General features: G+C 38.6%; 1 protein-coding gene across 1 annotated transcript in view; it reads right to left on the bottom strand.

Annotated features, from left to right (window-relative positions):
- FHIP1A (FHF complex subunit HOOK interacting protein 1A) overlaps positions 1-17,545 on the bottom strand; it is a 246,920-nt gene that overhangs the window by 161,938 nt on the left and 67,437 nt on the right. Inside the window, exon 2 of the mRNA XM_077770959.1 lies at positions 11,082-11,204. The gene's annotated coding sequence lies outside the window, so the exon portion shown is untranslated. The remainder of the gene's footprint in view (positions 1-11,081; positions 11,205-17,545) is intronic.

Here is a 17,545-nt window from a genome sequence, read left to right as displayed (position 1 = left end):
TAAACATTTTCCCAAGTCATTACATTCTCAAAATAATCCAATTTATGGAATTTAGATTTTAGTTTTATGAAAAGTGACGCAAAAGAGATTCACAGAAATTCCTTACTTCTTGATCTCTCTTGCCAAATATTTTAATAAATGTTCTAGCAATTTATACTCCCACCAGAAGATTGGGGCACATCTCAATGAAACTTTAAGAAGGTATACTCTCAAATCACTAAATGCAAATACCCAGAAAAAAATAACAGTTTCATAAAAGTAGTCATTTAGATTTTTTACATGCCTGTGAATAAAGACCATAAAATATATAAAAAGAAAGCAAATTCTCCCTTTATTAACAGAACACCAATTTTGTAGCAAGCAGCCAAGATCTAAGGCAAAAAGTAGATCTCCTGGGAGCACCTGGGTGGCTCAGTCGGTTGAGTGTCTGACTTTGGCTCAGGTCATGATCTCGTGGTTTGTGAGTTCAAGTCCTGTGCCATGCTCTGTGCTGACAGCTCAGAGCCCAGAGCCTGCTTCGGATTCTTTGTCTCCTCACTCTCTGGCCCTCCTCCACTCACACTGTCTGTGTGTCTCTCTCTCTCAAAAATAAACATTTAAAAAAAAAAAGGTCTCCTGGCCTCCCTTCCTGCAGCCAGAGGTGATGCTGTGATACCATCTAACCAAGGAGTATAAGGGGAAATCCATGGTAGGCCTCTCAGGAAAGCCTTCAAAAGGGGTGGACGCAAGAGACAGGCTGCTGGCAAGTTCCCTTTTGCATTCTGACTTTCCCTTCTTTTCTATAATGAGGACCTAGACATGGGCTAGCCTTCTGACATTCATCTTGAGATGGGAACATGGGGTAAGGATCACACCCAAGACAGTGAAGCAGAAAGATGGAAGGACCTAGGTCTCTGATAACCAAGAAACCACCACACTAAACCTGGGTAGCCTAGTGCCAGACTTACTTTATGTGGAACAAAATAATCCCCTAATTTGTTTGAGCCATTCATTCTGGTAGTTACTTACGGGTGAACCTAACCCTGACTGATATATCAACTTCTAGAGTTATTTTTAAAAAGGTAAACAGCAGCTGGAATTGGCAGGAATTAATTAGCTCATTTAAATACTCATTTTCCATAAAATCAATAGCTACTCTGGGCAATGGAAACACAGCAATAACGTAGCTTAGAGTCTAAAAGAAAAACTGAACAGACAATTAAAAAGCAGTTTGATATGGCCATCTGGGTGGCTCAGTCAATTAAGTCTCTGATGCTTGATTTCAGCTTAGGTCATGATCTCACGGTTGTGGGATCAAGCCCCATGTCAGGCTCTAAGCTGAGCCTGCTTGAGTTGCTCTTTCCCTCTCTCTTTGCAACATTCCCCCCTCCCCACACACACACTCTCTCTCTCAAAATAGAATTTTAAACAATTGATAAATCAGACGGTACAGAAAGAATGGTATGCTATGGTAGCAGATAAGAAAAAGCATTTAACCCAAACTATTGAAAGGTAAACGGGATCAGAGGTGGCTTTCCAGGTGATCTGAAATTGAAGTTGAGACCTGAAAATGGAAATGGTAGTTAGTGTTAGCCAGGCAAAGGGACAGTGAGGGAGGAGTATTCCAGGTGAGGGAAGGGCATACGCAAAGACCCCGAGGAACAAGAGGGAGCATGACGTGTTGCAGGAAGTGCCAACAGTCGGCGTTGCTGGAGCACAGAACTGGAGTGCAGTGGGGACAGCACTCTTCCTAGGAACAGCCAAAAGGACAGATGTGACCCTCTCTGCACCAGACTGGACTCCGACTTTTTTGTTCTTTTATTGCTCTAAATAAAAATTAAGGACCAAAAAGGCAAAAACAGAGATATCATTTATCTTTTATTTTGTAACTCTGGAAATGTCAAGTACCACCAAGGTGCAGGTACTGCACCCGTCCAGCTCTCTGCCTTAGGGTGAGATTCTTCAAATGCCTGAAACATCCCTTCAGGGGCTTGCTCAACAGAGAAATGAAATAATCAAGGATTCACCCAACACTAGCTGTCCGGTCATGGACAGGTTAGGCTGGTGAGAGCAGAAAAGTGTCATAATCAGATTTAGTACAAGGACGAGTAACAGACCGGCCATAGTATAAATAAATGGATGAAAAGAGGACACAGGTTATAATAGCAGGGGCGAGTGATGATGAAGACCTAGATCAGAATATTTATAATAGAAAGCAGAGAGGGACGCCTGGGTGACTCAGTTGGTTAAGCGTCTGACTCTTGATTTTAGCTCAGGTCATGAACTAAAGGTTCATGAGTTCAAGCTCCACATCCGGCTCCATGCTGACAGCACGAGCCTGCTTGGGATTCTTTCTCTCCCTCTCCGTCTGCCACTCCCCTGTTCGTGTGAACAAGAACATGCTCACTCTCTTCCTCTCTCTCATTCTCAAAATAAATAAACTTAAAAGAGAGAGAGAGAGAGAAGTAGATTGTGCTTCTGAGAGAAATTTGGTAGGTGTGCTCAAGAGGACTGAGCAGACATGCAGAGGGAAAGAGAGTGAAGGAAAGAATAACCCTAGACATCTGGCCGGGCTACTGAGAGAAGAAGGTAGCAGGGCACAATGATTAAGACTACAAAATCTGGGATTCCATTTCTACCAATTAATAGTTGTGACTTTAGGGAATTTACTTGAGCACTACATACTTCAGTTTCTCCATCTGTATGATGGGAATAACAATAGAATCTACCTCAAAGAATTGTGTGATACTTACATCAAAGTCCTTAGCATAGCCCCTGGTACAGAGGAATTGCTGGATAAATGTTAGTTACATAAAGGGTCATGGTGATGCCATTCACCAAGACAAGGAACATGAAAGGAGGCACCGATTTAAGGGGAGTAGGAAGAAAAGTTCCATTTTGGATATTTTAACTTGATCTGCCTGTGAGACATCCAATAAGCAGCTGATTATATGAGGCTAAAGCTCAGAGGGGAGTTCTGAGAGTCAGGTGTGACTTTAGAAAGGGTGGAATTAAGGGGACATTTGAGGAAGGCCTGACAGACATGCAGAAGTGGGCCCTGAGGGGAGAGCATGTGGGTGAGATGTGGAGGAAAGAAGCTTCTGGGGAACCCTGACATTCAAGTGATAAAGGAAAAAAAGACTGAGAAGGAGCAGCCACTAAGAAAGCAACTCACAAAAATATTTCTAGTAAGGTTATACCATAAAAATTAAAGAAACAAAAATATGAATGGCATGGGAGGGAAGCAGAAATTTTCCGTCTACCTCTCTAGGTTCTTTTGGCTGTCTATTAATTAAAGTGACAAAAGACAGATTAACAGGAGAAAAACAAATTTCATTACATACATTCAGGAGCCCCATAAAAATGTGACCCACAGGCAGTTGGGCATTTGAGGCTTAGATGCCTTCCTGAGCTAAGGAGGAGGGAGTAGCGATATGAGACTTTAAAGGGGAGAAGGACAGTTTACAAAAGATGGGAAGAGCTAATGTTTGGTAAACAAGTGTTTGCCATGCCATGCAGAGACAAGGAGACACAGAGAGGAGCCTGGTTTTCTAGCCTTGTCAAGCTTCACTCCAGCTTACCACACCTAGACCATATTCCTGATAGTTACCTCCGGTGACAGTTCTCTTCCTGGACCAAGCCCTCTATGTAAATTCTTTTAGGCACCTAAGGCGGGGGGCAGGGGGTGGGGGGGCCTCTTTTTGAGTCTTGTAGGCCTTGAATTCAGCTCAAAGTAATCCACATGCCAAAGTGGCTTGATCTCAACTCATTCTAAAGTCAGATGAGGGAAACATATCACACATAGGGAATAAGCTCAANGTGTTCCCTAAGAGCCAGTGTTTATATTTATAAATTACCTAAAGAGCCACATGATAAAATCTCCAAGTTTACAAGAGACAGAAAGCTCTTTTAAGTGAGCAGACTGCGCCTTACCAAGACGATTAGCCTCAGAAAAATCTCATACAGTAATCTAAGTAGTCAAGAAAGAACAAGATTTTTCAAGGTAAGATTCTGATTTTTTCAAAATCAGAACATGCTGGTTTCAGTGAAAAATAATCCAAACTGCACTTTGCAAATAAAGTTCTGGCCCCCAAGCTTTCAGCTATTGAACCCCCCAAAAAAGCCATTTTAAATCACATTGCCTTAGAACTTGAAGGAAACTCAGAGACATCCACTGGTACAGATCATAAATATGAAAACTTGCTTAAACACAGACAATGGAGTCATCCAAGGCCTACTGAATCAGAATCTCAGGGTATGAGGTTAGAAAACATTTACTGCCTTAAAAAAAAAACAAAAAAAAAAAACATTTACTGCCTTTTGAAATTTTTAAAATAAGCTCACTAGATAATTCATGTGCACACTAATATTTGAGAACCCTTGATTTATCTGATCAGAAAACCAAGAGCTAAAGAATACGAATGACTGGGTCAAGAGCACATAGCTAATGAGAGTGACTGGAGCAGTTCTCCAACTTTGATATGCATCTGAATCATCTGGAGGTCTTGTTAAATATAACTATCTGAGCTCTACCCTCAGAGTTTCTGATTCAACCCAAGGATTTACATCTCTTTTTAAATTTTTTAATGTTTATTTATTTTTGAAAGAGACAGAGAAACAGAGTGTAAGCATGGAGAGAGTCACAGAATCTGAAGTAGGCCCTAAGCTCTGAGCTGTCAGCACAGAGTCCAACACAGGGCTCGAAATCCCGAACCACAAGATCATGACCTGAGCTGAAATTGGACACAACCAACTGAGCCACCCAGGTGCTCCAAGAATTTACACTTATAACAAGCATCCAGGTGAAGCTGATGCTTTTCATCTGGGACCACACTTTGACAACCTCTGGTCTGCACTAGAGCAATTAGACTTTTCTCCGAATACATCAATTCAGAGCAGCCCTGTACCCTTAAAGACCAAGAAAAGGCAATGTTTTTCAGAAACGTTGTTGAAAATGAAATAAAAAACATGACCAAACATAAATTACATACATTCATTCTAAGCCATTCTGGTAAACTGGAAGGAACACAGAGAGCTGGAAAAGATCCAAACTAAACTAGAATGAAATTACAAGGGTCGTGGAACCTGTGAAGAAACAAAAATAACTGAATAAATAATAGGACAAGTTTCACAAAACATTTAAAGATAGATCGTGATTTTAAAATCTATAAATTATAAAAAGATACATGCAGAATGACCAAATTTCAGAACGATAGCACTATGTAGCTGGTTTGATTATTTGACTGTACAAAGCCATTGTAGGTATCTCTTTATGTTAATTGATGTGGTTTTGGAGTGGTGGGGGTCCGGAGCTGACCAAGAAAGAATTCTTTGGTGCAAAAAGGTGATTTCATTAAAGCACAGGACAGGACTCCTGGGCAGAAAGAGCTACACTGGGGTTGTGAAGTATTTTCCTCAAGTATTTGTCAATGGACCGCAGGTTAAAAAGAAATTTAATTTTACTTTTTTACTTGCCATTTCCTTCTTCGTTCACCACATCACTATGGAAGGGAGGGTGATGTTGGGGCTCCAGGAAACTGAGCCTATAGGTTTATGGAGATTAGGCTGTTGATAAGATGGCCAGTTTTCAGTGTAAACTGATGGAAACTCCTGTCCTGCAAGACTGTGATCTCTTATCAGTTAACCATTTGTTTTCCCCTTTCTTTTGTTCTTAGGCAGCCAGGAGCACTCGTGGTACCACACACACCCCACCTGGGGGGTTGGTGTTTGCTGCCTGTCAGCTTGCCTTATGCTCCCTCGGCATTATTTACTCAGAAAAATCTAGTCCAGTTCTGAGGCTAGATTTCTTATTCAAAACCACTTTTGAAAATGGTTTCCCACTGGTCCCACACAAAGCCATGGGAGCCACTCACCACCCCGATTTTGCATGACTCAGACATCCGGTTTTACATCCTAAGACAGCATTCTGGTGCTGCTGTAACTGCTGCTCTTCGCTCATGCAGACAAGTCTTAACCCTGAAACACTACATTCAAATATGTAATTCTCTCAACAGCTCAGAATATCTGTAATTGCCTGTCTACCTGCTATTTGTCTCACTGTTCTGAGGACAAAATCCCTAGCAGATGAATTCCACTGACAGCATCTCCTCAAGACTATCATACACATTTTATATCATATTGTCTCTCCAGGTCCTTTCAAACCCACTTTCCATTTGTGGTACTTGCTGTGCTACCTTTAGTGTCTGCTACTATTTCCTCTGAGGAAAGTAATGCACCTCAATGTACAATCCTTTCATTATCCATGTCACTCCTACCCCCACCTAAGCTGCTCCCTCTGTCTTCTGCCCAGGCTTTCCTCTCAGTTACATATATTTGCTATTATATTCTTCCCACCCGGTGCCAAGGACCCTCCTCCCCTCCCAAAATAACCTTACTTCTAAGGGTACAATATCTGATGTCTGACCTTTTCAAAACCAGTGTAAGTATCATTCTGTACACACACACACACACACACACACACACACACACACACACACACACTGCTTTTTACAGCTAAGAGGCAAAAACAGGTTCCAAGTTAACTTCTGCTACACAGACAGGTGAATGTTTGAGCTGGCTAAAGGTTTCATCCCCAGGATTCATTACTGGCTATTCTTTATCATGAAAAGGTTGATTCTGTTTATGATCTTGAAACTAAAGCTCGCTAAAACATTAGAGGATCCTTCATTGGCCAGAGTTAACTGGGAAAAGCCCTGTAACCATTCTCATACACACACACACACACACACACACACACGCACACACCCATACCAAAAAAACAAAACTCAAAGTTTACCACAATCAAAGCTCAAATATCAGAAGTCACTGCCCACCAACTAACAAACAAAACTTAAACACAGGCTTTACACCAACCTACGTTTATTAAACTTTAGTCTAAGTGGGCTTCATATTTATGCAATACTCTTTTGTTTCTGAAATAGTCTGACATATCTTCTTAAATACAGAGAAGTTTCTGGGAATTCCTACATAGATACAACATAGCCATTTATGAGTTTCTGCTTTTCTTTTCCTTAAACTGTCTTTAAAAGTATAAACTTCACTTCAACAAACAGTGTTGGGAAAACCAGATACCTATATACAAAGGAGTGAAGTTGGAACATTACTTTACACCATCTACAAAAATTACCTCAAAATGAATCAAAGATCTAAAATAAAAGTTAAAACTAAAAAACTCTTAGATGAAAACATAGGGGGAAAGCTTCATGACCTTGATTCACACATGTAGCAACAAAATAGGTATACTGAACTACATCAAAATTAAGAACTTTTTTGCATCAAAGGGCACAATAAACAGACTAAAAAGGCAACCCACAGAATGGGAGAAAATATGTGCAAGCCATATTCCTGATAAAGGATTAATATCAGAATATAGTATAAAAAAAACTACAACTCAAAACTAAAAGACAAACGACCCAATTAAAGAATGGACAAAGGACAAGGGGCACCTGGGTGGCTCAGTCAGTTAATCGTCCTACTTCGGCTCAGGCCGTGATCTCACAGTTTGTGAGTTCAAGCCCCATGTTGGGCTCTGTGCTGACAGCTCAGAGCCTGGAGCCTGCTTCAGATTCTGTGTCTCCCTCTCTCTCTCCCTCTCTCTCTTTGCCCCTCCTCAGCTCATGCACTTGCTCGCTCTCCCTCTTTCTCTCTCTCTCAAAAATAAACATTAAAAATTTTTAAAAAGAAAAGAATGGACAAAGGACTTGACTAAACATTTCTAATAAAAAGGTACACATAGGGCCAACAAGCATATGAAAAGGTGTTTACCATCACTAATCACTAGGGAATTGCAAATCAAAACCACAAGATACCAACTCAACATCCATCAGAATGGATGCTATTAAAAATCAAAACAAAAAACAAAAACTAATGTCAGTGAGGTTGTGGAGAGCTCTTGGTCACCATTGGTGGGAATGTAAAATGATGTAGCTGCTATGGAAAACAGTGCTTCAAAAAAATCAAAAATGGAATTACCATTTGATCTAGCAATTCCATTTCTAGATATATACAGTCAAAATAACTGAACACAGGGACACAATACTTATACACCACAAAGGCAGCAGCAGTATTCTCAACAGCCAAAAAGCTGAAGCAACCCAAAAGTCCATCAGTTGATCAATGGATAAACAAAAATGTGGTGGAATGTTATTCAGCCTTAAAAAGTAAGGAAATTCTGGCACATGGTACAATATGGACAAATGTTATTCTAAGTGAAACAAGAGAGTAACAAAAAGACAAATACTATATGATTCCACATATATGAGGTATCCAGAACAGTTAAATTCAGAGAGACAGAAAGTAGAATGGTGGTTGCCAGGGGCTGAGGGAGAGGAAGAAATGGGGAGTGGCTGCTTAACAGGGAGGGTTTCAGTTTTGCAAGATGAAAACATTCTGGAGATTGGTTGCATGACAATGTGAATATACTAAACAATACTGAACTACACACTTAAAAAGAGTTAAAGGGTAAATTTTATGTTGTGCATTTTAACATAATTTTCAAGTATAAAGTTAATGGAATGTTTCATATCAATAAATTAAATATTTTAAGAAACAAGCATCTCAAGAGGTGCCTGGATGGTTCAGAAGCGTCCAACTTCTGCTCAGGTCACGTTTTCACAGTCTGTGAGTTTGAACCCCGCGTAGGGCTCTGTGCTGACAGCTCACAGCCTGGAGCCTGTTTGGATTCTGTGTCTCCCCCTCTCTTTGTCCTTCCCCCACTCATGCTCTGTCTCTCTCTCTCAAAAATAAACATTAAAAAAATATTTTTTTTAAAAAAGGAAACAAGCATCTCAAAATAATAGCCTTTACTTAGAAATCTACAGTCACCATTTTTATTTTACATTTATCTCTCAATATTAACATGCACAGAATGCTGTAATATTGCACATATCTTTTAAAGTAAAGGTATAATCTGTAAACTTGAAAATATCTAAAAAATAACATTTTAGGGGCGCCTGGGTGGCTCAGTCAGTTGAGCATCTGCCTTTGGCTCCGGTCATGATCTCAGTTCCTGGGTTCGAGCCCTGCGTCAGGCTCTGGGCTGACAGCTAGCTCAGAGCCTGGAGTCTGTTTCAGATTCTGTGTCTCCCCCTCTCTCTCTGACCCTCCCCTTCTCATGCTTTCTCTCTCTCTCTCAGAAATAAATAAAAAACATTAAAAAGAAACTTTTAAGAAAAAAAATAACACATTTTATGCGTTAGGCTTACATTACCCCAAAATAGTAAATTTATAGGAACGATTACTAAAGAATGTACATGGTAATGAAAATAACATCGTAACAGAGGCCACTGTTTTATTTCATGTTAATACTCCCTTTCATTTGGGGGATTCAAAGAGCTTCCCAAAATTTCAGGACACTATGAAGTATTTTTTCTTTTTTAAGTTTACTTATTTATTTTGAGAGAAAAAACGAGAGCTGGGGAAGGGCAGAGAGAGTGGGAGAGAAAGAATCCTAAGCAGGCTCCACGTTGCCAATGTGAAGCCCCATAAGAGGCTCGACCCCACAAACTGTGAGATCATGACCTGAGCCAAAACCAAGAGTCGGATGCTCAAACGTGTAAGCCACCCAGGTGCCCCCAAGTCTTTTTTCTGTTTGAACCATAAATTGCAAGCAAAACTTTCCTCACAATGTTTACTGAAAAACAGTCAGCTGATGGTAAATGAGTGGAGCATAGACTCCAGGGGCCTCCAGTGTCTCCCTAATCCTCTTTACCATCCACACTTGAGTAAGATATCTGAGGTACAACTTATTAGCAAATATGAAGAGCAGATATTTCACAAAATTTAGCATATGGCATCTAAATGTCAAAAACAAACTTATCCATTTGCATCTAAGGAAAAGCTACAACCACTTTGAATTTAGACATAAAGTTCAAAGTACAGTTTTATTCAATTACATTCTCAATTTGATCTAATAATAAGCTACTTGAGAATGTAGTCCTGTGCTATTTTATTCAAAGCAATAACACCTTTACATTAAAAAAAATACAAAGATTAGATACAAGTATGATTTTATGAATTGGGGATGTCAATCTTTGATGGTATTTACTTGTAAAATGCAGATTCCCAAACCCTTCCCCATACCATTCTAATTCTGTCACCCTAGATTGGGACCTAATAATTTGAATTTTTAATGTGCATTTTAAACAAGTACCCTAGTAAGACTTGGAAAAGCAATGCAAGACACACTATCAGAAAGACGCAAATTACAATGGTTCAGAGGTATACCTTATAGGGAAGTTTAGATCCCATCTTATTTAGCCTCATTAACACAGGAACCCTTTCTACAATGCAGACTGATTGATTTTAATAAGAAGGAATACCAGCATATACAAAGTCAAATAGATAGCACACGTGCTTCTCTGTAAGCTACAAGCCCTACTGCTTATTTTAACAATACTACCATTGTTTGAAACTTAGAGTCACCTCTTCTTAGAATTAACTTTTAATACAGTGTATAAGCCTTCAAACACAAATTACAAAAAGGAAAACGGTTTTCATTATGTTATTGCACCTTCTAGGTTTGGATCAAAATTAGACCCCAGAGATTCAACACCCTAGCTCTAAAGAAGTTTAGACTACTTCCCAAACATACCCCACAGGGTTGAGATGTGCCACCACAGAAAATAGGATGTTTAAGAGTGCTAGCAGAGAGGATGCCTGGGTGGCTCAGTCGATTAAGCTTTGGACTTTGGTTCAGGTCATGATCTTGTGGGTTCGAGCCCCACGTGGGTTCGGGCTCTGTACTGACAGCTCACAGCTCAGAGCCTGGAGCCTGCTTCAGATTCTGTGTCTCCCTCTGTCTCTGCCCCTACCCCACTCGTGCTCAGTCTGCCTCTCAAAAAACTGAATAAATGTTAAAAAATTAAAAACGAGAAAAAAGAATGCTACTAAAGGATCAAGATGCAGATCCAAAAACCACATAAATAAATTATAATGTTTTGAGTACAAAATAGCCTCTCAAACTATTTTGAACAAGATAATGTTCACTTGGATGTGTAAGTTCAAGCAGTTTTTGCTTTTTTTTTTTAACCCTGTTACTGAACAGTACTGAATGCCTATTAATAGTAATGAGAAGACATTACCTGTGACTGCTCTCTTCAGTAGCCTGGTGCTGGGCTGTATTTGCTCACTTCACGCTATCAGATGGGCGGAAAAGATTTCTCCAAACTTGGGACTGTTGGGAACTCCCAGAAGACTTCGGAAATCTATAGAAAGGAATAAAAAATATCCCACCATCATAAATAAACTGCAAAAATCCAGCCTAAGATTTCTCTAATTTTTCTCCCCTCCCTTTCCCCACCATCTGTGGTGCACTGAGTGGGTTCTCCTCAGATCTCACTTCTCTTTATCAAAAAGAAAATTATAAGCAAAAAGTAAATTTTTACTTAAACATCTGAATGTTAGCCAAAAATGAAAGACACCCTCTGAGGGGCACCTGGGTGGCTTAGTCGGTTAAGCGTCCGACTTTCGCTTAGGTCATGATCTCGCGGTTCGTGGGTTCGAGCACCGCGTTGGGCTCTGTGCTGACTGCCAGCTCAGAGCCTGGAGCCTGTTTCAGAGTCTGTGTCTCCCTCTCTCTCTGACCCTCCCCTGCTCACGCTGTCTCTCTCTCTCTCTCTCCTAGAAATAAATAAAACATTAAAAAAAAATAAAATAAAATAAAAAAGAAAGACACCCTCTGGGTAGCAGAAAGTAGAAGATTCCTCCATTGTCTAAGAGATGTTACATAACTATAGACTTCTTGCAGAATAGGGAAAAAAACATGAAACTAAATAAATCCATACCCATGCCATCAGCAGCCCTGTATCAAGACAATGACAACACAATACCAAATAGTAAAGGCAGGGCCACAAACGACTTCCACAATCAACTTTTTAAAAGTGTGCAATACTCCCAAAATATTCCCTGGTGTCTCTACCCTACGCTGACTTTGACAATTAAAAGTTCTGGGGTTTTTTTGCCAGCCCATGAGCAACATGCATACTTTGGTCTTAGACACACATCTCCTCTCATCAGGCCTAACTGGGAACATAAATTTCACAACACAAATGGATGGTTTAATCCCTACTGTACAGCCAGAAATACAGGGGTCTGAAGAACTTTGGGAAATTATCCTACCTGAGAGAAACACAAAGAATACCTAGCAGTGTCCTGGAGAGCACAGCAAAAACATGAACCCTAAACACAGAGTACAAAAGGCAGAAGCTAATGCAAACGCTAAACAGAATCATAAGAAGCCACACTGTTCAAGACCAAAATAGGTGGAAGCTACACAAATGTCCAGGTAAGAACATCTTGTAAGAAAACAATAAATGCTATACTTAAATTTGGCCCTTAACTACAGAGAACAAACTGACAGTTACCAGAGGGGATGTGAGTGAGGGGATGGGTTAAATAGATGATAAGAATTAAGGAGTGCACTTGTGGTGATGAGAAGCAGGTGTATATGGGAGTGCTGAATCCCTATACTGTACCTAAAACTATTACATTGTATGTTAACTATACTGGAATTAAAATAAAATGAAATTATATATATAAATATATGTGTGTGTGTACACACACACACACACACACACACATACTTTTAAATTTAAAGCATAAAAAACATTTAAATGCCCAATAACTGGGGAAGAGTTAAGTAATTTTGACACAACATAATTTACTTAACTGTAATTTTGTCAGCCATCAAAAATCTTTATGAGTTTATGATAAAATGGAAAATGCCATTTATCATATGAAGAAAAAGCACAGTGCAATGCTGTAATTACATATGATCACAACTACTTATGCAAAAGCAAGAAATAAGGTACAATTTGTTTTGATACAGTTATAAGTATTGGGTAAAATATTCTCCCAATTTAGGTTAAAGTGAGCTATTCAAGGTAAGAGTCTAGTACAACAAATATGTCTCCAAAATCTGTGTGTAACAAGGATGAGCCACTCGTTAATGCAGTAACTTTTCTGCAACAGTCCAATATATTAAAAGATGGTTTCCTAGAAGTCGCTGTCAGAGGTTTCATGTATGCGTTTGATCTACTGATACCTAAAAGGCTTGGAATGTAATACCTTTTCTTGTAACAAATGTTTTACAAAAGGGAAGAATGGGGAGTGGGGAGGAAGACCTCAGTGTGACCTAAATCTTTAAAACTGGGCGGTAGTGGTAGTGACCAGTGACAAGAAGGGTGAGTATGAGGCATGGAAAATAAAAGGTAACATTTTACATGCAAATAAATTCTTCATATTATTAAAAAGGAGACAGAAGACTCCAGATGGAGGCACTTGTGCTAAACACCCCCCAAGAGCAAACCAAGACTTAATACCTAATCTATTTGCATTTCCAACCCCCTCACCATCCCCCCAGGAATGTAACCTTTAACCAATCAACATGGAATTAGCCAAACAGCTACAGTGAGATAATCTACCTAATACACCCCCTTCCATCTCCCTTAGGGTGACAGCCTTGCCTGAAACAACCCATTCTTTGTTAATAATTTCCTTTTTTTTTGCCCCCTTTCTGCCTTTAAAAACCTTTCTCTTCTACATCTCTGTAAAAAAAAAAAAAAAAAAAAAAAAGCTCCTTTATACTGCTACACGGAAGGCTGCCCCATTCATAAATCAGTTGAATAAGGCCAATTTGATCATCAGATTTATTCAGTCGAATTTTTTGTTAGTTAAAAATACCAAAATATCTTCAGTACCTTCAAATCTGCCTTCTTTACTCTAATCAATTAATCATTTATTAAGCATCTGGTACAGTACAGTAAAATTCATAATCAAATCTCCGGGCATTTAATTGCGAGAGGTTTTACAAGGGAACAGAATGCTACTTTTTCCATAATCCCACATGAACAGTTTTATCATCATGTACTGGAGAGATACAGGCTCTTCTACTGCCTCTTAAGAATTACAGATTGCTTCTAGATGCTTTTCAGGTGATTTCGAGCCTTTCTTCATTCTGTGACTCTTGAATTATGAAAGGGCATCTCTAATTCATGAGAAATACTTCTCCCATCTTAGTGTCCATTATAATATATCATATATCTCCCCCTTACATTTTTAGGCACTCACACACATATGCTTTTACTTAGGTAAAAAGGCATCGTTGTGTATCAGTAAGGGCTTTACTGAGAACCACTTCTATTTTACCATCAAGATTCCGCCAGCAGCAACACTTTGGAACTTCAAAGGAAGCCGAGTCCTTTGACAGTAATGCACAGAATGACATCGAAAGCAAGGTTAAACAGAACTCAAGTAAATTGAAAGGACTCTCAAAAAAATTCACTGGGTCTTGGTAATTCTCTTGGTTGTCATTTCATTTAAAAAAAATATTTCTCCTGATAAAAGCGGTGGTGGGGGAGGAAGGGGGGTGGTTGGCAGTTAACCATTCAGTCACACTCTGATCTCTGCTCAGGCAAGTGCTCTCCTTCTAACAAAACATTCTACCTCCACATAATAAAATCAAATTCAGGCTCACACTCTTCTGTGTAATAGCTAGGTCACATCCCTAATTTCAACAGAGGAACAAAATCTAAATCTCATTTCCGGATGGCATAAATTCAGTGAATTTAGACCTCTGCTGTGCTGAGTTCAGAAATCTGTTAGCAGGCAGGAGCACAAAAAAAGCACAGCAAAACCACCAAATGAACAGGGGATGGGGGTGGGTGGGAGGATAATTAATATCCACATCATGGACTTCTCCCTATAATCAGTAAAACAGATGCAGGGGGTTTACACAGGAGGTGTGGATTTATCCGCAGCACTATATTAATTGACCCGTGCTATAATCAAGTGCTTTCCTGGAGGGTAATTAAATCAATCAATCAAAACAGAAGTCTCAAAAAGTTCAACGAGTTCATTCAAATACATGCAATTGACTATGAGCTAATTATTGAATTATTTCATTCTCCAAAAGACGTGACCTGAGATAGACTATATTCACACGTGGAAATGGTAGGGTAGAACAAAATATATTCTACATGGTCCTACATCTTCACTGATTCCATTAAGCATATTAATAATAATTTAGGTCAGCCTTAAAATGGATGGACCTAAACCCAATCCCTGAATTTTACAGGTGATAAAAATGAAGCATAAGAGGCTAAGTGACTTGTTCAAGATTAAATAGCTGGTAAATGGTAAAGACAGAGGGAGAACCCCTATCTTCTGACCCATGGTGATGCCATCTTCTCCACATTAAGCTCACAATTCCTCAACCATCTACCCATTAAGTTGATTTTATTCCTCCCCCTGAAGAGCAAAACTTTTAAAGCTTTGGGAAAAGTTGAACCAAATGAAGCTTCAATCTTCAATTTCCATTCAATCAATCCCTGAGATTTTGCATTACTTTTTATAGAGTCTCTTATTTACCCAAGAAACCCAGTGTAATTTGGAGAACTTTGGGAAGGCATCAGCCAAGAAACAAATTAATGAGTTGTAGCATATCACAGAGGAAGAAAAGCAGGCAGAGAGAGATGACAGACATCTTAGACATAAATAAAAAATATACATTTATTAAAATGAATAATGAAGGTGAACAAAGCCAAAATCTAAGTATTAAAGTGCTATTTTCCAATGTGACAACTACTCAAAAGATATTTTTTAAAGAAAAAAAGTAGTAACCATTGTTGTTTAAAGTTCTGCTTTCAAATAAATTTGGAAAACACCACATTCTAAATACCTCTCTTGAATATTCACAAAGAACATTATATGTATTAAGAATCTAAGAAAACCTGCAAGAAAGAAGCCTGCTTAGTTTTAATCCAATGTTCCCCAATTTTATTTGACATCTTTGGTTTGTAGAGCTTGTACTGACATCTTCTGAGAAACACACTTTAGGAAGCATATGTAGCAGTTTTGATGAACAACAGGAGTATGGCCCTCACTAAGCAGCATTTATAGCAAAATGGGCTTCCTCTTCCAGACCCAATCATTAAAAATCAACTCATGAGATAAAAGAATCCAGTAATTATAATGCAAATAACCACCACCAACATGTAGTAAGTGCTAAGTGCAATTTGTTTTGAAAAGGTGTGGAGGTGTCTTCATATTCAAATTACACTCCCCAGAGGCTGTATCTATTCATAAAAAGCAAAACACTTTAACACAGATAAACATTATATAAACTGTTCTGTACCTTGCATTTTTCATCAAACATATACTGGCAATTTTTCCAAGACAATAATGTGTTAAGAGATTCTTGGGTATATTTTACAGATGTAACAATGTATTTATTCAGTTGCCATGGATGAATATTTCAGTTATTTCCAATCCTTAACCATTAAAAACACTCCTACAATAATGATCTTGTACATAAGTCACTTTCTCATACAGGTAATATGTATGAACATGTAAGATACATTCATAGTACATATGTATATACAGTATATCTCAGAGGATGTATTCATATCTAGGGATGAATTTCTAGAACTGAAGTTCCCAAAGGATACGAGATTCTTCCTATGATAGATTTTGCCAAATTGGCCACTAAAGAGGCCATGGTTTTGCATTCATATCCTCTACAGTGCAGATTATAAACCTTTTAAATCTTTGCCCATTTAATGGAGATAAATGGTACCTTGGCATAGTTGTCACATACAAATCTCTTTTAATAAATGGATTAAGTGTCTTTTCATGTGTAGATGCCACTGTTATTTCCCTTCCTAAAGGCTATTTGTATCTTTTGTCCATGTGTCTACTGAGTTGGACTTTTTCTTATGGATTTGTAGGATCTCTTTATTACAGACATCAGTACCCTTTTTTATATAAAAAGTAAACATTTTCCCCGATTTTATTGTTCTCTGACTTTCCATATGCAGATTTTTTTCACTTAGTTTTGTTTTTTGGTTTTTGTGTTTGTTTTTTTGGTGGGGGGTGGTAATGTGATCAAATTGGTCCATCTCTTCGGTGGCTTCTCAGTTCTCTGTCTTACTTAGGCCCTATGTACTCCAACATTATAAAATAGCTTCCTCATGCTGTCTGCTAGAACTTATCTTTTTAAATTTGTTTTATATAGCTTTTGGCTTAACATTTGAGGTACTGCTTTAAACAGCTTTTTCATCCCAGAAGGCTACCTGCTTACCTGACTATTTATTGAACAGAGCTTCTTTCTCTAACTAATCTGATAGGCCATCTTTATCATACACTAAACATGGTATTTGGTAATACCAATGTTTCAATTATCATAGCCTTATGTTTGAATCTCTTGGTGTTTATTTTTCCATGTGAACATAGAATAAGCTTGTTTCGTAACCCCCACCAAAAAAATCCCATTGTTATCTTCACTAGCACCACATCAAATACACATATTAATGAATTTAAGGAGAATTAGCATCTTTTTATCCAAGAATTTGATAGGCCTTTTCGTATCTTTTTTGCATCCCTAAGGAGCATTAAGTGCCTGCCTTCATATATGTCATACATATTTCTTAAGTTTATTCTTAGGTATTTTATACTTTTGTATTCTAATGGTCTTTTCTTCCACTATATCTTCAAATTAGTTATTGGTTGTATATGTGCAAGTTATAAATGTTGACATATTTTCTTTGCA

The sequence above is a fragment of the Crocuta crocuta genome, unplaced genomic scaffold (genome assembly GCF_008692635.1).
Source record: "Crocuta crocuta isolate KB4526 unplaced genomic scaffold, BGI_CrCroc_1.0 scaffold166, whole genome shotgun sequence".
NCBI classification, from domain to species: Eukaryota; Metazoa; Chordata; class Mammalia; order Carnivora; family Hyaenidae; genus Crocuta; species Crocuta crocuta.
The sequence above is the reverse complement of the archived record's forward strand: the minus strand, read 5'-3'. Positions and strand labels throughout refer to the sequence as shown.